The sequence below is a fragment of the Ornithorhynchus anatinus genome, chromosome 15 (assembly GCF_004115215.2).
Source record: "Ornithorhynchus anatinus isolate Pmale09 chromosome 15, mOrnAna1.pri.v4, whole genome shotgun sequence".
Classification (NCBI taxonomy): Eukaryota; Metazoa; Chordata; class Mammalia; order Monotremata; family Ornithorhynchidae; genus Ornithorhynchus; species Ornithorhynchus anatinus.
The window spans coordinates 14,581,740-14,603,876 of NC_041742.1; positions in this window are offsets into that span (position 1 = coordinate 14,581,740).

Here is a 22,137-nt window from a genome sequence, read left to right on the forward strand (position 1 = left end):
TCCCCATTTTACAGATGGGGTAACTGAGGCACAGAGAAGTGAAGTGACTTGCCCACAGTCACACTGCTGACAAGTGGCAGAGCCGGGATTCGAACCCTTGACCTCTGACTCCAAAGCCCGGGCTTTTTCCACTGAGCCACGCTGCTTCACTTGTCTGCTGTGTGACCTTGGGCAAGTCACTTTGCTTCTTTGTGCCTCCGTTTCCTCATTTGTAAAATGGGGATTAAGACTGTGAGCCCCGTGTAGCCTCGGGACTGAAACCGAGACCATCACCTGCTATCTACCCCAGCTCTTAGTACAGTGTCTGACACATAGGAAGAGCCCAAGAGATACCCCAATTATTAGTCAGAAGGATCTGGGTTCTAATCCCAGCTCCTCCACTTATCTGCTATGGGATACCGGGCAAGTCACTTCACACTTCTGTTTATCAGTGAAACCATTTAATAATAATGCTGGTATTTGTTAAGCGCTTACTGTGTGCAGGGCACTGTTCTAAGCGCTGAGGTAGATACAGGGTAGTCAAGTTGTCCCACATGAGGCTCACAGTTAATGCCCATTTTATAGATGGGGGAACTTAGGCCCAGAGAAGTTAAGTGACTTGCCCACAGTCACGGAGCTGACAAGTGGTGGGGCCGGGATTCGAACCCACGACCTCTGACTCCCAAGCTCAGGCTTTTTCCACTGAGCCACGCTGCTCCATGTCTCCCCATCCCTCAAGAACCTCCAGTGGCTGCCCATCCACCACTACAAACAGCAATACCTTTCACTTGACTTTAAAGCAGTCAGTCAACTCACCCCATCCTACCTCCCCTCACTAATCTCCTTCCTCAGTACAGCCCACAGACTCCGCTGCTCTAGTGCCAACTTCTTCAGTAGGTCCCTATCTCATTCATTCAATAGTATTTATTGAGCGCTTACTATGTGCCGAGCACTGTACTATCTCATCTATCTCACTGCCAAGCTCTTCCCCACGTCCTCCTCCTAGCCTAAAGCTCCCTCCCCGCTCATATCCCTCAGACCGCCACTCTCTCCACCTTCAAATCATTAAGGTCACATCTCCTCCAAGAGGCCTTCCCTGATTAAGCGCTCTTTTTCCCTTCTGCATCGTCTACACACTTTCATCTGTAACCTTTGGACATCTGATATTAGCCCCACCCCCAAAGCCCCCGCACTTAGGTACCTTTCTTTAAATTATAGCTTTTAAATGACATTCACATTAATGTCTCTCTTCCCCTCTAGACTGTAAACTTGGGAATCGGCAGGGAATGTGTCTGCTCATTCTGTGGTACCGGACTCTCCCAAGCACTCAGAGTGCTGTGCGCATAAGAAGCGCTCAGATATGATTGATAAGTCCTGGGAAAAATGTACAAATGAGAAATAATACCAGTCCTTACCATAATCATTAATTATTATTATTACTTGCTCATCTAGTGATAAGATCCGTCATCCTCGTCTCACAGAAAAAGATCATTAAGATGAACTACAGACCGCTCATTTTGGAGCAGTTGGGTTGAATTTGTCTCAAAAATTTCTACCTCGCTTCAAACATTTCTGTGACCGATAAAAATCCATCTACCTAGTCTCACAGAGAAAAATAATTAAGATTAACCACAGACGCATCGTTTGGGGGCGGTTGGGTTGAATCTGTCTCAAAACCTTCTACCTCATGTCAGACACTTCTCTGACGAAATCCATCCACCAACTCTGTTGTACTGACCTCTCCCAAGCGCTTAGGACAGTGCTCTGCACACAGTAAGCCCTCAGTGAATCCCGACTTACCCATCAACAGTATTCACTGAGTGGTTTGAGTGCCATGAAGTCAATATGCCTGCAACGGCCCCAGCACTTAGTATAGTGGCCGGCACACAGTAAGCACTTAAATACCATTATATATCGATCAATAATAAATCATTACCATTATTACTACTAGACTTTCCCGAGGACCTTGGAGAGTTAGCTGACAAGGTCACTGCTGACAGGGAGCTTATTCATTCAATCTTACATGAGCGCTTCCTGCTCTGCATACAGTAAGCGCTCAATAAATACAAGCGAATGAATGATTCAACGATAAACGGAAGCGTTCCCTGACCACAGCGAGCTTGCTTACATTCTCGCAGAAAAAAAAAAGACACTCCCACACTGCCATAGTTGCTTAAGACTCTCTCCTTCCTCCTCCAAAAGGTGAGGCCCTTGGGATCCAAGAAGAGCATCGCAGCGGTCAATGCTATCTACGCCATGCCTAGCCCATCATCAGGGCATAACACCTGACTGTTATTAATGAAGCGAGATGTTCATATATTCCACCCAATTAATAGTAAGCCATCAATCAGCGCTGATATATTCCCCTTGTTGGGCAGAGATCTGCACCGCCAAACCCGGCCCGTTTTCATTCTCCAAGCGTCCTAAGTGGTTTGGTCGCGTGCGTCAGCACAATTCTCTCAGCGCTTCGTGGCACGTTTCACGAGGCAACGCACCTGCCACCGGGTCCTTCTCCTAAGATTTATCGCCTCCGTCTTCACGACGACGGCGTTTCCCTCCTCTAGTTCCATCGGGGTTTCGCCAGCCGCCGGCGATCCGGACGTCCGTCCGACAAACGTTTGGGAGGTTCTCTTTCTCACATGGAAGTTTCCAGAAGTGGTCTTCCCCGGACGGTAGGTCGAGGATATGACTCAGTTCCCTGAATTTGAAGACCACTCTACCCGTGGCTTGTCTGACTTTGACTTGCACAATTCCTCCCCTTTAAATTAGCGTTGCTCTTTTCAAGGCAAGCACCTACCGTGAGCGAGCAGCTTTGGCTCTTAATGCAAGTTTTTCTTCTAATTATAAAGACCTGATTTTATTGAACAAGAGAATTGATTTCTGAAAGCTCTGAGGAGACATTAGCAGATGGAATTGCCATTCAAATAAGCATCTCTTCCAACGATATTATTGCACAGCTCTTATTGATAGAACCTCTCGGTCATAAAAACTGGGGTATTTGTCAAGCGCTTACTACATCCCAGGCACTGTACGACCGTGCTAGTGTAGATACAAGTAAATTGGATTTACTCTCTTGATTCAGCCCCATGGCACTTAGATACATATCCCATGTGGGACCGGGACTTGGTCCAACTCGATTTGCTTGTATCTCTCTCAGTGCTTAGTACAGTGTCTGGCATTTTCTATGCTCTTAATACCAATTATTATTTATTATTAATAAATATGAATGAATGAATGCTGAGAGGAAAGGGGAGGAGAGAGGAGCTGCTTCTTCCAAACACCCTCTCTAGGGTCAGTGAGAAACCCCTGGAGAGTGTAACCCCTGGCAAATGTAATCTCCCTGAGGGAAAGACTCACACCTATCAACTCAACCGTATTGTTCTCTTCTCTGCGGTCTCAATAAACACCAATGATTAAAGCAAAGAAGGTACAAACCTGCTACACTGACAAGTCTACCCAGACTGCCTGCACACTGAGCACCCTTGTTTCCACCCAAATTGCAAATATCACACCATATTTCTGGAGAACACCATGACAGGTTCAGCCTCGGTTTGAATACAGCACTGGGGAGTCACAACAAGAGTGTGGTCGCCCTGTGAGTTACCAGAACCCCTCCCCTGCATGAACATTACCTTAGAGTGAACACAAAATCTTTTTAGACACCAAGTGGTCGCTGAAAATAAGTTTTAGGCGGCACTTCTATATCTGAGTTGCAACTTATTTCAAACAATCCATCGACGGTATTTGAGTGCTTATTAGGTGTGGCGCTTTCTACTAAGCGCTTGGAAAAGTACAACAGGGTGGGTAGACAGGTTCCGTTCCCAAAAGGAGCTCAGAATTTACAAAAGGAAACAGACATTAAAATCACTCAGTAGTTTTTTCTGAGTGCTTAGCACTGTACTAAGCACTTAGGAAAGTATAGCAGAATGGGCAGACAGATTCCCTTCCCAAAGGGGCTCACAGTTTACAAGAAGGAGACAGACATTAATATCAATTACTGGTATTTAGTGAGTACTTACTGTGTGCCAAGCACTATACTGAGCGCCTGGGAGGGATGCAATACAACAGAGTTGGTAGACAAGTTCGCGGCTCACAAGTTTACAGTCTAAAGATTACTAACTAAACTTAGACAGGGGAACAAGTAAATATAAGGTTATTTATAAAAATGCCATGGGGCTCAGGTGAATGTCAAAGTGCTTAGGGGAGATTTATTCGCAAAAACAGACCAGTTAACAACACTTAAAAGAAGCAGAGCCTAGTGGAAAAAAAAATAGGCCTAGGAGTCAGAGGATCTGGGTTCTAATCCTAACTGTGCCACTTTCTGTTGTTTGACCTTGGGCAGGATACTGACTTCTCTGGGCTTCAATTCCCTCATCTGGAAAATAGGGATTAAGACCGAGAAACTCTCTCAAGAGACATGGACTGTGTCAACCTCATTATCTTTTATCTTCCCCAGGGCTTGGTACTGTAACTGGCACATAGTAAAGGGCTTAATTGGGCTGTAAACGAATTGTGGGCAGGGCATGTTTGCTTTTTGTTATATTGTACTCTCCCAAGCACTTAGTATAATACTCTGCACATAGTCAGCAATCAATACAGAGAAGCTGCATGGCTCAGTGGAAAGAGCACGGGCTTGGGAGTCAGAAATCATGGGGTTGAATCTGGGCTCTGCCGCTCGTCAGCTCTGTGACCGTGGGCAAGTCACTTAACTTCTCTGTGTCTCAGTTACCTCATCTGTAAAATGGGGATTAACTGTGAGCCTCACCCTGCATCCCCCATCGCTTAGAATAGTGCTCTGCACATAGTAAGTGCTTAACCAATACCAACATTATTATTACCACAATTGAATGAATATAAAAAAGGAATAGCTCCCAAAGACACAAACAAGGCCCAGAGGAGTTTGTGGGGTGGAAATAGCCAGTAGCCTTGCCTTACTGATATTAAATGTTTGTGTCCCCCACTCTAGACCTTAAGCTCGTTGTGGGCAGGGAATGTGTCTGTTATAGTGCATTCTCCCAAGCGTTTAGTACAGTCCTCTGCCAATAACAAGCATTCAGTAAATGCAATTTACTGACTGACTGAGCTGGCCAATTTTCCAGGAATCCCCTTCAGTCTGCGGGCACACCATCATACCTCCTGTGATGTATGATGTGCCCCAAAATTCCCTGGGGGTCCCCGCTGGGTAGTGACACCCCGCCACACACACACACAAGCACTCTCACCTGTGACATCTGTGCCACCTCCTTGAAGCAGGTACCGGCCCGGGAAGAAGACCGTGGGTCTCAGATCTGGAAACATCCCCTCTAGTCTCTAAGCTCCCTGTGCATAGGAAATGCATCTGTTGATCTATTGTCCTCTCCCAGGCGTTCAGTACAGAGCTCTGCACGTAGCAAACACTCAGTAAATACATAAATAAATGCAAACGGACCCAAGCCAAGCTTCTACTGCCAACCACGTGCGAAGGAGCTCTGCTCTTTCAGCTCGTGCAGCAAAAAGAGTTGAGAAAAGGACAAGGGAGGGAAAAGGAGCTCAGGTCATTTATTCCCACACCTGTGGGGTATCAGGTTTAATCAACAGCCTGTTTCTCTCCCCCACCCAACCCCTTTGCCATCCAGCCTTAAGAGATAACAATTTTACAGACCCCAATTAGAGACTCCAGGGGCTATTATTCCAGGAATACCTTCCCCACAACCCACACACTTGCTCACAGCCAAATGTGGGAAGCAGTCGGGAAAACGGGGAACAAACCTAGGATCCAAAAGAGGTTTTAAGACCCAAGACTTCATTCAATCATATTTCATTCAGTTGTATTCACTGAGCACGTACTGTGTGCAAAACGCTGTACTAAGCGCTTGACTATCAGACGGCCCTGAGCCTACAAGGGATCTACAATCTAAGAATAAGCAGGGAGAGACTGTTGACAGAAATATATCTAGTGGATTGAGCAGAAGCCTAGGATTCGGAAGGACCTGGGTTCCAATCAAGAGCTTAATACAGTGCTCTGCACACATTAAGCGCTCAATAAATACGACCGAATGAATGAATCCCAGCTCCGCCACTTGCCTGCTGTGTGACCTTGGGCAAGTCACTTCACTTCTCCGGGCCTCAGTTCCCTCATCCGTAAAATGGGGATTAAGACGGTGAGCCCCACATAACAATAATAATAATAATAATGTTGGTATTTGTTAAGCGCTTACTATGTGCAGAGCACTGTTCTAAGCGCTGGGGGAGATACGGGGTAATCAGGTTGTCCCACGTGAGGCTCACAGTCTTCATCCCCATTTTATAGATGAGGTCACTGAGGCACAGAGAAGTGAAGTGACTTGCCGATAGTCACACAGCTGGCAAGTGGCAGAGCTGGGATTCGAACCCATGACCTCTGACTCCCAAGCCCAGGCTCTTTCCACTGAGCCACGCCGCTTCTCAGAGACAAGGGACAGGGACCGTGTCCAACCTGATTTGCTTGTATCCAGCACTTGGAGCTGTGTCTGGCATATAGTGAGTGCTTAACAAAAAACACAATTATCATTATTATTATTAAGAAGCAATCAAAGGCATTCATTGAGCATTTACTGTGTGCGAGGAGAAACGTACACAGCCCGTACGAATACGGGAGAAATGTAACATTGGAAGAGTACAATAGAGTTAGGATGAAACAGTAATAAACTGGTCATAAAATAATAACGGTCGACTGGGCTCTTGGTTCGGTAGTTCAGTAATTTAACATCTTATGATCATCTGTACCTTACGGGGCTGATCAATTTTCTGGTTTCCATCAACCTTGCTATTTTGCCAATAATAATGATCAGAGGCATATCTTGTCTGTCCAAGTAAAGAGAGATAAGAGGCCAAAAAGAGAATTGGAATGGGACAGGAAAATCACTGAATGAAAATAGAGAGGAATAGCACAGAGTGGAATGTTTCCTCGCCGAGTGGAATGATTCAGATTCGTTCTGAAAACATTCGCTGGGGGTAACTTTTCCTGTGAGGCAAGAATCATTTCTGATCACGCTTGAGGCTCTAGATGTTTGCGGTGAACAGGAGGGTGCTATCAGAGCCAGGTAGGGATTAAATAACTCTCCGCTAAATGATAGCCCCGCTGGTGAAGGAGAGTGGATCCGCCTTTAGTGGTCTTTATGAAAAATAACGGCAATCACCGCGGACTCAGACACGCCGACCGGAGAGGCGACCTAAGTGCCTCTCGGGAGGAAATTGTATTTCCACTGGATCCTCCAGAAGAAGGGGTGGGGGAGGGGGGGAAGAGAGAAACGCATGAAGGATTACTTGACTGGAAGTTAATGCATAAAAATGGAGAAAAATAACGGAGACAAATAGGCCACTTCGACAAAAGACTGCTGAAGTGGCAGACTCAGAACTGAATCCTTATTAAGGGTCCCCAGAAAAGACCCCATCAAACCTCCCTGAAGGTCCTCCACCGCCCCCAACAATTCTTAAGCGGCCAAATCGAGAAACTACTTGGGCAGCCACCCTCTCCTCGGCCACCGACTCCCAGTGTTCGGCTGAGAAGCAGCGTTAAGCCTTTGTTTAATGGTGTCCTTAATAATAATTAATAATAATTATGGCATCTGGTAGCGCTTACTCTGTGCCAGGCACTGCACTAAGCGCCGGGGGTGGGACCCAAGCAAATGAGGTTGGAGACGGTCCCCGTCCCACCTGGAGCTCACAGTCTTAATCCCCCTTTTATAGACGAGGGAACTGAGGTCCAGAGAAGCGAACTGACTTGCCCAAGGTCACAGAGCAGACGAGCGGCGGAGCCAGGATTAGAACCCAGGTCCTTCTGACGCCCATGCAAGTGCCCTCTATCCGCTAGGCCCCCGTTGGTCGCCTTTCCAGGACTATGATGAGGACAATACAGAAAACTGAGGAAGGAGGATAAAATGGGGAGACGAGTATCGATGGTGGTGACTGCTTTTCTTCACCCAGAAGCCTCCATCAAGGTCTGTGACCTGCTAATTGGAGAATAAGTTCTTTGCTTAACGTAAATAGTGTTCGCTTCGGGTGAGAGAAGGTTTTGGGTGAGAGAAACTTGAGGAAGATCACCAAGTTAGGGCGGAACGAAGCGGCATGGACTAATAATAACAATGTTGGTATTAGTTAAGCACTTACTATGTGCAGAGCAGTGTTCTAAGCGCTGGGGTTTACAGGGTAATCAGGTCATCCCACGTGAGGCTCACAGTCTTAATCCCCATTTTACAGATAGGTAACTGAGGCACAGAGAAGTGAAGTGATTTGCCCACAGTCACACAGCTGACAGTGGCATAGGTGGAATTCGAACTCAGGACCTCTGACCCCCAAGCCCGTGCTCTTTCCACTGAGCCATGTAGGGCCCGGGCTTGGGAGTCAGAAGAACCCGGGCTCTGATCCCAGTTCCTCCGCTTGAGTGCTGTGTGACCGTGGGCAAGTCACTGACTCTGCTGTGCCTCAGTTACCTCATCTGTAAAATAGGGATTAAGACTGTGAGTACCCTGCGGGACAGGGACCGCGTCCAACCTGATTGGCGTGTATCTAACCCAGTGCTTAGTACAGTGCCTGGCACGTGATCAACACTTGACAAATTCCATTAAGAAGAAACAGCACTGTTTCTTTCCTGGAAAGCCCCTTGAGAGTTCTATAATTTGCTCAGCACTGTTTCTCATTCCTCCTCTCTTGCGAAAGTTACATAAAATGTCCTAATTGCTTTTCCCCCCCAAAATCATCATGATGTGAGCGAGGCAGAATAGCACCGATCCCAGCAGGAGTTGACAGACAAAAGGCTGTGTCAGGGAGAAGATGTTCCTCCGATACCGACTTCTCCGATTCCTCTCAGGACTCCATTTGTCTCAGATATTCCAATCTCCGTTACCGTTTCATGTTTCATTCGCTCCAAGCTCAGCAAGCGTCCAGGGCTCCCGGTTTACAGAGCAGCGTCGGTTTTTAGCCCCAGATGTGGAGAGGGAGCAGGGGGTGAGAGAGTCCAATCCGAACCGAGGAAAGATGGAGGGAAAAGGGAAGGGAGTCACGGGTGGGAACTGGTGGAAGGACCCCCCGGACTCAGGAGGAGTGTATTTTTCCGCCACTCGGTCTCCGCTGTGCTGTGTGACCTGGGGTAAGTCGCAACCTCTCTGGGCCTATCTGTGTCTCCATCTGTAAAATGGCTACGCGGTATCTTATAACAATAATAATAGTCGTGGTATTTATTAAGCACTTTTCTAAGCACTGCGGTAATAACATTTGTATTTGTTAAGCGCTGACTGTGTGCAGAGCACTGTTCTGAGCGCTGAGGTGGATACAGGGTCATCAGGTTGGCCCACCTGAGGCTCACAGTCTTCATCCCCATTTGACAGTTGAGGTAACTGAGGCTCAGAGAAGTGAAGTGACTTGCCCACAGTCACACAGCTGACAAGTGGCGGATGTGGAATTCGAACCCACGACCTCTGACTCCCAAGCCCCGGCTCTTGCCACTGAGCCCCGAGGCTTCTGCCTCGGTAGATAAACGCTAATCAGGTGGGACACAATCCCTGCCCCACCCAGTCTTAATCCCCCAAAAGAATAATGATGATGTTTGTTTAGCGTTGGCTCCTGAGGCACAGGGCGGTTAAGTGATTTGCCCAAGGTCACACAGCAAGGAAGCGGCAGGGCTGGGATTAGAACCCAGGTCTTCTGACTGCCAAGATGGAACTCTTTCCACTAGGCCATGCTACTTCTCAGTTCCTTACGCATTTGGGGGTGGAGATAAGATAAAAAGTTTGAATACAGTCCCAGTCGTACCTAGGGCTCACAGTTTCAGTGAGAGGGAGAAGAGAGAAGTAGTGTGGCCTAGTGGATAGAGCTTGGGCCTGGGAGTCAGAAGGACCTGGGTTCTAATCCCGGCTCCTCCACCTTACTGCTGTGTGACCTTGGGTAAGTCCCTCACTTCTCTGAGCCTCAGTTAATAATAATAATAATGTTGGTATTTGTTAAGCACTTACTATGTGTCAAGCACTGTTCTAAGCGCTGGGGTAGACACAGGGGAATGAGGTTGTCCCACGTGGGGCTCACAGTCTTAATCCCCATTTTACAGATGAGGGAACTGAGGCACCGAGAAGTGAAGTGACTTGCCCAATGTCACACGGCTGCCAAGTGGCCCAGCCGGCATTCGAACCCATGACCTCTGACTCCAAAGCCCGTGCTCTTTCCACTGAGCCACGCTGCTTCTCTACTTCATCTGTAAAATGGGGATTAAAGATTGCGAGCCCCTTGTGGGCCGGGGACTGTGTCCAACCCCACCCCCCACTGTATTTACCCCCGTGCTCAGTACAGTGCCTGGAACGCAGAAAGCGCTTAACAAATACCACAGTTATTATTATTATTATCTCAGGAAAGTCATTTCACTTCTCTGGGGCTCAGTTCCCCCCTCTGTAAAATGGGAATTAAGACAGGGAATCCCATGTGGGTCAGTGGAAAGAGCCCGGGCTTGGGAGTCAGAGGTCAAGAGATGGAATCCCGGCTCTGCCACGTGTCAGCTGTGTGACTGTGGGCGAGTCACTTCACTTCTCTGGGCCTCAGTGACCTCATCTGTCAAATGGGGATGAAGACCGTGAGCCCCACGTGGGACAACCTGATGAGCCTCTATTTACCTCAGCGCTTAGAACAGTGCTCCGCACACAGTAGGCGCTTAACAAAGACCAACATCCTTATGATTATGTGGCACACGGACTGTGTCCAACCTGAGTAGCTTGTATCTAACCCGGCGCTTAGTACAGTCCCGGGCACTTAGTAAGCGGTGAACAAATCCGGTGTTAGAAATAAATAAATCAAAAAACAGCTTCCTGTCCACCAACCTGAATATGGTTCCCTCCTTCCTTCTTCCGCTAAGGATCTCACCTCTCCCCCGGCTAGAAACGGACAAACGGGGAGGGATCCATATGTGGCTGGCATTGGAACTCGGCAATTCCCCGCTGTCATAGATCACTGAAACAATCGCTTCCACACGATTCGGGAAGGCAGGAGACGCCGCCGTGAATAAGAATGACATGTGTAAACGGCCTAAGTAGGTCACAAAATTTGGAACCATCTCAGCCCTGAGATGCAAGGGCGTAGGTGGAATTTGTGCCAAGGTAAGGAAATCGTCTTCTCCCTCGCCTTACGTAAGTGCATCACCCAAAAGCCCGTCAAAATCAACCGTACCTCGGCGGCGCTGACTGCGTGCAAGACACTGTCCTAAGCGCTCTGGAGAGCGAAAGAGAGGATCTCTGCCCCGCACAGGGTAGGCGCTCGTGAAATACGATTGAATGCCCCTGAGGGGCTGAAATCTAGAAGGTTACAAGGATATTTCCTCCTCAACTAATAGGGGCATCAGCACAGTGGGGATATTCATTCAATAGTATTTACTGAGCACTTACTATGTGCAGAGCACTGTACTAAGCGCTTGGAGTGTACAATTCGGCAACAGAGACAATCCCTGCCCAGTGACGGGGTTACAGTCTAATCGGGGGAGACAGAAGGACAAAAAGAAGAAGAAGCAGGGTGGCGCAGTGGAAAGAGCAGGGGCTTGGGAGTCAGAGGTCATGGGTTCGAATCCCGGCTCCGCCGCTTGTCAGCTGTGTGATTGTGGGCAAGTCACTTCACTTCTCTGGGCCTCAGTTACCTCATCTGTAAAATGGGGATTAAGACTGTGAGCCTCACGTGGGACAACCTGATTACCCTGGATCTACCCCAGCGCTTGGAACAGTGCTCCGCACAGAGTAAGCGCTTAACAAATACCAACATTAAAAACAAGACGACATAACACCGTCCCTATGCCACATGGGACTCAAAGTCTGAGTAGGAAGGAGAACAAATAATAAAGACTCTGGCTTCATCTCTAAATTACTGTAGGAATCGTATCCAGCCCTCTGTGTCCCAGTCAAACCTAGGCCTGGAAATAAGCAGCCCAGGACTTTTATTAGAGAAAAACCACTGTATAAATACGCAATCTTTTGAAAAAGGTTGTACTTACAGGACACGGTTAAAAACTGTGCATCTTTTGAGTCGGCATTATCTTGCTTTCCTAAAGAATCCATGCAAAATGTTAAGGCTGTTAAAATATTGATACATTCATTTACAGCTCCCTTTCTGTAATGCTATTTGCAGCTCCCTTTTTGTAACGCTATTTGCTAAGCGCTTACTCTGTGCCAGGCACTGTCCTAAGATTGATACAGGCTAATCGGGTTGGACACAGCCCCCCCTCCCCCACGGGGCTCAGAGTCTTAATCCCCATTTTACAGGTTAGGAAACTGAGGCCCGGAGAAGTGAAGCGACCCGCCCCAGGCCATCCAGCAGCCAAGTGGCAGAGCCGGGATTAGAACCCAAGTCCTTTCGACTCCCAGGCCGGGGCTCCATCCACTAAAAGACGCCGCTCCAAAGTGACGAACATGCTTGATGCCTTCAATATAAAGGCAAAATTTCACGGGAAATAAGGTAGGACCGAAAAAGGGCTGGGGGAACTGGGGAGTGGGAGGAGGGAAGCAAACAGAAGACTTTTTAGACGGTAAACTCGTTGGGGGCAGGGAATGTGACTGTTGATTGTTTTTTGCACTTTCACAAGCGCTTACTACAGAGCTCTGCACACAGTGAGCGCTCAATAAATACGACTGAATGAAGGGAAAGAGGATGCTAGCCAGGAGAGAAGTGAGAAACGGAGACAAAGGACAAAAATAGAGATAGTAATGGTGTTGACTTGCTTAGGGAGAAGCAGCGTGGCTTAGTAGCAAGAGCACAGGCTTGGGAGTCAGAGGTCGTGGGTTCTAATCCCGGCTCCGCCGTATGTCGGCTGTTCAACTTTGAGAAAGTCACTTAACTTCTCTGTGCCTCAGCTACCTCATCTGTAAAATGAGGATTAAGACTGTGAGCCCCACACAGTACCTACCCCAGCACTTAGCACATAGTAAGCACTTAACAAATACCGTCATTATTATTATTATCATTATTAGGGATAAGACGACACGCATATTTTCACTTCTTCCGCATTTCACTCCATGGTCGTGAACAGGCGTCTAACCTGATTCCTAAGCGCGAATGTAACCTCAGCGGCGAAGTAGAACACAAAGTACCAAACGGTATATGTACTAAGTGTTGTCTGTGCGCACAACACCGTACTGAGCGCTTGGGAATGTGTAAAAGAGTAGACACGGTAGGCTTTCCCTTGAGAATCTTACAGTCCGGAGGGATCGACAGGCTTTAAAGTAAACCACAGACAGGAGGAGGCAGGAGAAGAGGCCGTGAACGGACGAGTGTGTGGGGAAAATGAGCCCAGCAAAAGAAAGCTCTTAGTACAGTGCTCTGCACACAGTAAGCGCTAATAATAATAATAATGTTGGTATTTGTTAAGCGCTTACTATGTGCCGAGCAATGTTCTAAGCGCTGGGGTAGACATAGGGGAATCAGGTTGTCCCACGTGGACCTCACAGTCTTAATCCCCATTTTACAGATGAGGGAACTGAGGCACAGAGAAGTGAAGTGACTCGCCCACAGTCACACAGCTGACAAGTGGCAGAGCTGGGATTCGAACTCATGAGCCCTGACTCCAAAGCCCGTGCCCTTTCCACTGAGCCACGCTGCTTCTTTAAGCGCTGAATAAATACGATTAAATGAATTTATGAAAGAATGAAAGACTACCTTCAGACAATGGTCCAGTGTGGAATATTTAGCTGCAAGAAAGAATACGGTAATAACGAATTTCATTACGGGCAGTTGAACACTGGAATGGCACAAATAGAGGACTCGTTACCATTTGTTGTCAGAAGACCAAGCCATTAGTACAGTGGTCTGCACATATTATGCCCTCCAAAAATACCACTGATGATGACACCCGTTTCTGGAAGGAGACAAGATGAGTTCAGATGCTTCAATCTCCTACCACCCTTAACTGTGTTATAATAATAATTATTATTTTGGTATTTATTAAGTGCTTACTCTGTGCCAGGCACTGTTCTAAGCACTTTGGTAGATGTAAGGTAACTGTATTGGTCACAATCACTGTCCCACGTGAGGCTCACAGCCTCAATCCCCATTTTATTGATGAGGAAACTGAGGAGGCCCAGAAAAGTGAAGCGACTGGCCCAAGGTCACAAAGCAGACAAGTGGCAAAGGTGGGATTAAAACCCATGACCTTCTGTCTCCCAGGCCCGTGCTCTATCCTCTAGGCCACGCTGCTTCTCCATTTAAATCGTGAAGCCCTGAGGGATGGAAACCTCAACGAATTCTGACCTGAGCATTAGTTCACAGCACTTAGAACAGTGCTCTGCACACAGTATGCGCTTAATAAATCCTCTTTCTACTATCAACCATGGGAAGCAGCCTGGCCTGGTGGAGAAAGCCCGGGCCTGGGAGTCAGAGGCCCTGGCTTCCAATCCCGGCTCCTCCACTTCCCTGCTAAGTGATCTTGGGCAAGTCATTTCACTTCTCTGGGCCTGGGTTTCCTCAACCGCAAAATGGGGATTCGAAACCTGTTCTCCCACCCCTTTAGATCGTGAGCCTGTGTGAGGGAGGGCCTGGGTCCATCCTGATTAACTTGTATCCACCCCGGCGCTTTAGAACAGCGCTTGACGCGTAGTAACCGCCGAACAAATACCATGAAAAAATAAAACAACACAGAAGTGTAGCGTGTGTTTTTGCTCTTTTTCGGCAAAATGAGGTCCCATCCATCAAAGCATGACTCCACCCGAGTAACGGAGCAGAATTTCCTGGATCACGATGTCCTTCTACAATCTCCAAACACGACAAGATAGAACGCTTCTCGTTTCGCCGACCAGATCCCGTAATAAACAGAGAACGGTCACTACTCCCTCGCAAGGCCGAGAAAGAATTTCGAGCCATTTTCACGGGCTGATTAAGCCCCTCACGGAAACGTTTTCTTGGTTCATCCCTAATGAATTTATCAGGTTGAGTACAGTTGGAAATTAGAATGACTTCTCTTTCATCTCAGTGCCTTCAGATTGGATACTCTGGGAAGGGAAGGCAAACAGAGAAAGAAATAAAAATTGAGATCCCTTCAGGGAACGCGGAGAGATCGGCAGGAAATTAGGCAGAGGAACTACTATTTCTTGAAGGATGAAACTTCAGGTAGGAAACACCATCCTGGAGATGTTACGGAAAGGACACAGGGAGAGCCAAGCAGTGTATTAAGTTGTTGGGTGATGATGATAATAATAATAACTTTGGTATCTGCTAAACGCTTACTAGATGCCAGGCACTGTACTAAGCACTGGGGTAGATACAAGCTAATCAGCTCAGATACTGTCCCTGTCCCACATGGGGCGCCCAGTCTTAATCCTCAAATGAGGGAACTGAGGCCCAGAGAAGTGAAGTAATAATAATAATAATAATGTTGGTATTTGTTAGGCGCCTACTACGTGCGGAGCACTGTTCTAAGCGCAGGGGAGATACAGGGTCATCAGGTTGTCCCACATGAGGCTCACAGTCTTCATCCCCATTTTCCAGATGAGGGAACTGAGGCCCAGAGAAGTGAGGTGACTTGCCCACAGTCACACGGCTGACAGGTGGCAGAGCCGGGATTCGAACCCATGACCTCTGGCTCCCAAGCCCGGGCTCTTTCCACTGAGCCACGCTGAAGTGACTTGCTCAAGGCCACACAGCAGACAAGTGGCGGAGACAGGACGAGAACCGAGGTTCTTCTGACTTGCAGGCCCGTTTTCTCTCTACTAGGCCAGGCTGCTCCTAAATGATCACAAAAACAACCAGTTTGGATACAATCCTTGTCCCTCATTCATTCATTCAATAGTATTTATCGAGCGCTTACTATGTGCAGAGCACTGTACTAAGCGCTTGGAATGGACAATTAGGCAACAGATAGAGACCATCTCCGCCCAATGACGGGCTCACAGCCATCAGGCTCACGTTCTTAGTGGGAGGGAAAATAGGCATTTAATCCCCTTTTTTTTCCATTCGTTCATTCATTCATTCAATCATATTGACTGACTGACTGCCTTGCCTGCTGGGTCAATCTGCGCCTGTCATTTTACCTTCTCTGTGGCTCAGTTTCCACATCTATGAATGGGGATGAAATGCTTTTTCTCCCTCCCACTAAGAATTTGAGCGAGATGAGGGACAAGGATTGTGTCCAATCCGGTTATCGCGTGCCTAGCCGTTATAATTATCCCCCACAAGTCCGACACGCTGAATATTTCCAGCCGAATTAATAGCCGCTTTATGAATTCCACAACCATCACGCCTGCTGTCGCTGAACAATTCACCTCAAGGTGAAATGGATCCACAGCAAAACACTGAATATTACTGGTTTTCGCAAGTGTACAGGCCTCGAAGAGATTTACGGGAAGGCTAATTATTATTTAGCTTTCATTCGGAGGATCCATGCTAGGGTTATAAAAATGTCACATCCATTCAACCCAACACAACCTCCAACAATTAACAGTGAGCTCTTAATTAAGATATTGCCAAACCCAATCATTTTTTCTTTCATCCTATGGAGAAGCCGAGGCCAAGGGAAGCATCCTGTTTAAATTGGAAGGTCAAGAGCAATGAATCAGAGGTACCGATAGAAAATATCCTTCGCCAGTTCAACGCTGCGGGTCTAGAGAACCACAGAACTGAGACCGACGAGATAATATCTTTCCTGTCCCGTGACACCCGAATCAGTGGTTTAAAGCAAGAGAGTTGCTCAAGTAGACTAGGAGTCTTTCATCACATTTGGTTCATTTTTTAAAGGCCGGTTTTCTTTTATTCATTCATTCATTCATTCAAGAGTATTTATTGAGCGCTTACTTTTATGCTACCAGCTAAACATTTGGACTTATGCTCCGAAGTTGTTTGAGAAAAAACTCATCGACCAATCTATGGCGTTGATTGAGTTCTTTTCATCTATAACATACATTTATATATTATACTGTTAAGCACTGTCCTAACTATAAGATAATCAAGTTGGATACAGTCCCTGTCCCACGTAGAATCCCCATTAAACAGCGGATTAAAATTAATCCCCATTAACTGAGGCACGGAGAAGTTAAGCAACTTGCCCAAGGCCACAGAGCAACAATTATTATTATGATGATATCTGCTAAGCGCTAACTTTGTGCCCGGCACTGTACTAAGCACTGGAGTGGACTCAAGCAACTCAGGTTGGGCACAGTCCCTGTCCCTGTCCCACAGTCTCAATGCCCATTTTACAGATGAGGTAACTGCAGCCTAGAGAAGTTAAGTGACTCGTCCAAGGCCACACAGCAACAACTGGTAGGGCTGGGAGGAGAACTCGGACGCTCTGACTCTCTGGCCCGTGCTCTTTCCACTGACAGTCTAATTTCACAGTCTAATCTGGAGGGAGAACAACAATTTAATCCCCATTTTGCAGTCGAGGAAAGTCAGGTAAAGAGAAGTGAAGTGACTCGCCCGTCACACAGGAGGCAAATGGCAGAGCCGGAATTAGAACCCAGATCCTCTGATTCCCAAGCTTGTGCTCCTTCCTTTTGGGACACAAAATAATTGTTATAATAATAGTTCTGATTTTGTTAAGGGTTTACCCTAAACCACGTATTGCCCTCTGCGCTACGCTAATAATAATAATAATAATAATAATAATGTTGGGATTTGTTAAGCGCTTACTATGTGCCAAGCACTGCTCTAAGCGCTGGGGTAGACACAGGGGAATCAGGTTGTCCCACGTGGGGCTCACCGTCTTCATCCCCATTTTACAGATGAGGTAACTGAGGCACCGAGAAGTTAAGTGACTTGCCCAAGGCTAATGAATCCATCGGATTTATTGAGCGCTTACCTTGTGCGGAGCACTATACTAAGTGCTTGGGAGAGCTCAATACTCCAGAGTTGGATGGCGCATCCTTTCAATCCCTCAATCGCATTTACTGAGCGCTTACTGTGTGCAGAGCACTGTACGAAGCGCTTGGAAAGTACAATTCGGCTACACATGGAGACGATCCCTCCCCAACGACGGGCTCGCAGTCTAGAAGGGGGGAGACAGACAACAAAACAGACAGACATCAATAGATCAAGATTAATAAATAGAATTATAGATATATCCACATCGTTAATAAAATAAATAGAATAATGTGTACATAGAGAAGCAGCGTGGCTCGGTGGAAAGAGCCCGGGCTTGGGAGTCAGAGGTCATGGGTTCGAATCCCAGCTCTGCCACCTGTCAGCTGTGTGACTGTGGGCAGGTCACTTCACTTCTCTGTGCCTCAGTTACTGCGTCTGTAAAATGGGGATTAACTGTGAGCCCCACGTGCGACAACCTGATTATCCTGTATCTACCCCAGCGCTTAGAACAGTGCTCTGCACATAGTAAGCGCTTAACCAATACCAACATTATTATCATTCTTATCATTATAAACATCCCCTACGCACAATGAACTCACATTCTAGAGACGATATAACCGGATATTAATAATAACAGTAATAATAACGGTGGCATTTGATAAGCGCTTATGTGGCAGGCACCGTACTAAACGCTGGGAGGAATACCAGCAAATCGGGCCGGACGCAGTCCCTGTTCCGCGTGGGGCTCACAGTCTCAAAACCCGGTGGACAGACGAGGCAACTGAGGCCCAGAGAAGTCAAGCGACTCGGTCAAGGTCATACGGCAGACAGGCGGCGGAGCCGGGATTCTGACCCATGACCTTCTGACTCCCAGGCCGCGCTCGATCCACCGCGCCACGCCACACCTCTCATGTCCCACCGCATCTGAGCCTCAACATCTAAGCCGGAGGGAGAACGGTCATCCGAATTCCCTTTTCACAGACGGAGCAAGCGAAGCACAGGGAAAGAGCCTGCCCAGTGTCAAAGAGCAGGCGAGTAGCGGAGCTGGGATCGGAACCCAGGTTTAAATAGGGTAGCAATTAGGAGCTCGCTTAACCCGGGAAGATTCAGGTTAATTAGAACGGACCCGCTTCGCCGTCTGAGAGGAGCGTGGGATCATTTTCATTTCAATCTGGATTTGGCAGGCGGGACCCAGACGTCGGCCATCACTCTTCTTCCACACGCTGGGGTTAATCGGACTCTTTTTGGCGCTCCGCGTGTCGCCGAGTTGTCTGAAGATTTACGAGTTGGACGGACAGCACTGTGCCTTTTCAAAAGGGAAGTAAGAACGGGGCACCGACGGGCGTTCGAGAATCTCGGGGGCCCAGCTTCACGCCAACCGCCGGAAATTTCGAATTTCGAAATCCTTAAGGTCTTTAAGAACAGGGCTGTCGTCTCCTAATTCTCCTGCTCTCTCCCAGGCACTTACTGGCGAGTTCCGAACAGAGTAGGTGCTCAGTAGGTGCTCGGTAGGTGCGCAGAGTAGAGAAGCAGCGTGGCTCAGTGGAAAGAGCCCGGGCTTTGGAGTCAGAGGTCATGGGTTCGAATCCCCGCTCGGCCACCTGTCAGCTGTGTGACTTTGGGCGAGTCACTTCCCTTCTCCGTGCCTCAGTTACCTCATCTGTAAAATGGGGATTAAGACTGTGAGCCCCACGTGGGACAGTCTGATTCCCCTGTGTCTACCCCAGCGCTTAGAACAGTGCTCGGCACATAGTAAGCGCTTAACAAATACCAATATTATTATTAACATTATTAAATAGTCCATTGATCGATCGATTGATCCATTGAGAGCCTAAAAGAAGAAAGAGATGGAGTCCCAGCAGGTAGGGGATTTCCAAGCTAAGCTTCCCCCCGACGAGATATCGCCTGCTTTCACCGCAAAACAAGTGTCCCTGTACCTCCCTCAATCAATGATATTTACTGAGCTCTTGCCATATGTGCGTAGCACTGTACTGAGCGCTTGGGAAAATGCAATATAGCAGTATTGGTGGACATAATCCCCGCTCACAAGGGGTTTACAGTCTAGAAGGGGGTTCTACCCAGTGACTTAACACAGAACCTGAGACCTAGTAGGCAGTTAACAAATAACACAATTACTATCATTATTAGGTACTTAGTCTGGCGGTGTTACCTCAAGCCTGGAATCCTGAACCCCCTCCTTCTCATTATTATTATATTTGTTGAGTGCTTACTATGCATCAGGTACTGTTCTAAACGTTGGGGTCGACACAGCGTGGCTCAGTAGAAAGAGCACGAGCTTCGGAGTCGGAGGTCATGGGTTCGAAGCCCAGGTCTGCCACTTGTCAGCCGGGTGACTGTGGGCAAGTCACTTAACTTCTCAGTGCCTCAGTTCCCTCATCTGTAAAATGGGGATTAACTGTGAGCCTCATGTGGGACAACCTGATTACCTTGTATCTACCCCAGCGCTTAGAACAGTGCTCTGCACATAGTAAGTGTTTTACAAATACCAACATAATTATTATTATTATCATATCTCATTAATCTCTCCACAACCTCACAGGTGTGCAGTCTAAAGGGTTCATACACCTCACTCAGCGCTTAGAACAGGGTTTGGCACATCGTAAGCACTTAATAAATATAATTAATATTGCTCATTGAAAAGAGGGGTCCTTGGCCAAATCTGAAAACCGGGTGGCCGATCGATTCTTTCTAGGACAGATGAAAGAGTTCGAGTAATTCACATTACTCTGAAGAGTGCAAAAGTCTGGGCATCTCTGTCCTTTTTATTCAAAATGTGGATGAGCTGAACAATAGAAAAGCGTTCAGGGAGGAAAAGCGCCTCATTCCTTCATTCTTTTGTTCAGTCGTATTTACTGAGCGCTTACCGTGTACTGAGCACTGTACTGAGCGCTTGGGAGAGAACAAGAGAACGATAAACAGATACGGTCCCCGTCCACAACGAGGTTACAATCTAGAGAGGGAACTTCCATGAAAAATACTCTCCAGCAGATGTTCAGAGGAAACAGTCCCGGACCTTCGATTGATTTTAACGAAATAAAAATAAAAAAATTTGATTTTTAATTTGATTTTTAAAAATTTTTAATTTTTATAAATTTAATCATTACCCTCTCTTCACCGGAATTGCTAATAATGATGGTAAAGCCCTTCCATGTGCCCAGCACTGTACTAAGTGCTGAGGTAGGAACAAGAAGAGTAGCTCCTGTCCCACCTGAGGCTAGCAGTCTAAATAGGAGGGTGAACAGGTATCGAATTCCCATTTCACAGATGAGGAAACTGAGGCACAGAGCCACTGAGTGGCTCGCACGGGGTCACCCCGCAGGGTGGAATATCAAGAAGCAGTGTGGGCCAGTGGAAAGAGCCCGGGCCTGGGAGTCAGGGAACCTGGGTTCTAATCCCGGCTCCGCCGCTTGTCCGCTCTGCGACTTCGGGCAAGTCATTTAACTTCTCTGGGCCTCGGTTCCCTCATCTGTAAAACGGGGATTAAGACTATGGGCTCCACGTGGGACATGGGCTGTGTCCAAACTGGTCAGCGTGAATCTACCCCGGCGTTCAGTACACCGTCTGGCACAGAGTAAGCACTAACAAATACCATTAAAAAATACGGGTGTTGGATTATGCTGAATTAAGCAATGTGATCAGCGTCCTGAATTCTGCTACTTATAAGGTACAAATCAACCAGTCTCAGCTCCACTTCTCATCTGTTGCGTGACCTTGGTCAAGTCACATAACTTCTCGGTGCCTCGGTTTCCTTAACTGGAAAATAGGGATTCGATACCTTTTCTCTCTCTCTCCGACTACCAGCCCCATGGCGAACAGGGACCGTGTCCAACCTGAATAATTCGTACCTATCCCGGCGCTTAGAACTGTGATGCTTGACACAAAGTAGGTGATTAACAAATACCATATTGATAACGATAATAGTGCTACTACTACTACTAATCATAGATGATTTATTTTCCCTTGGGCTGTGCAGACACATTCAATTTATCATTAATGTTGGCAAATAACGGCTGAAAAGATATTCCATGTCCTGCAGATATTAAATCTCAGGGTTCATTCAAACGCTTCTATTACTGACTACATTTGGATAATGCCGTGTTAGGAAATCTACACTGCAAAAGGCCTTTTTCTTTAATATGTATGTGTTTTTTCCCCGGAGGGTACGTGAGACAGAATCCTTTTCGTGTTTGCTGTTGTTTACCTGATCGGCTCTGAGGTGTGCACGCACATGCAGGTATTGTGAATTTGTCTCTCCTGGTTTGGGAACAGACATCTTCCGTGAGAAAAAGATGGGGTCGCGTAGACACCTCTCGGATTTTGAAGGTCCTGGACCCCTGGGGCATTTGATCTTTCTAATTGAGATGACGAGTT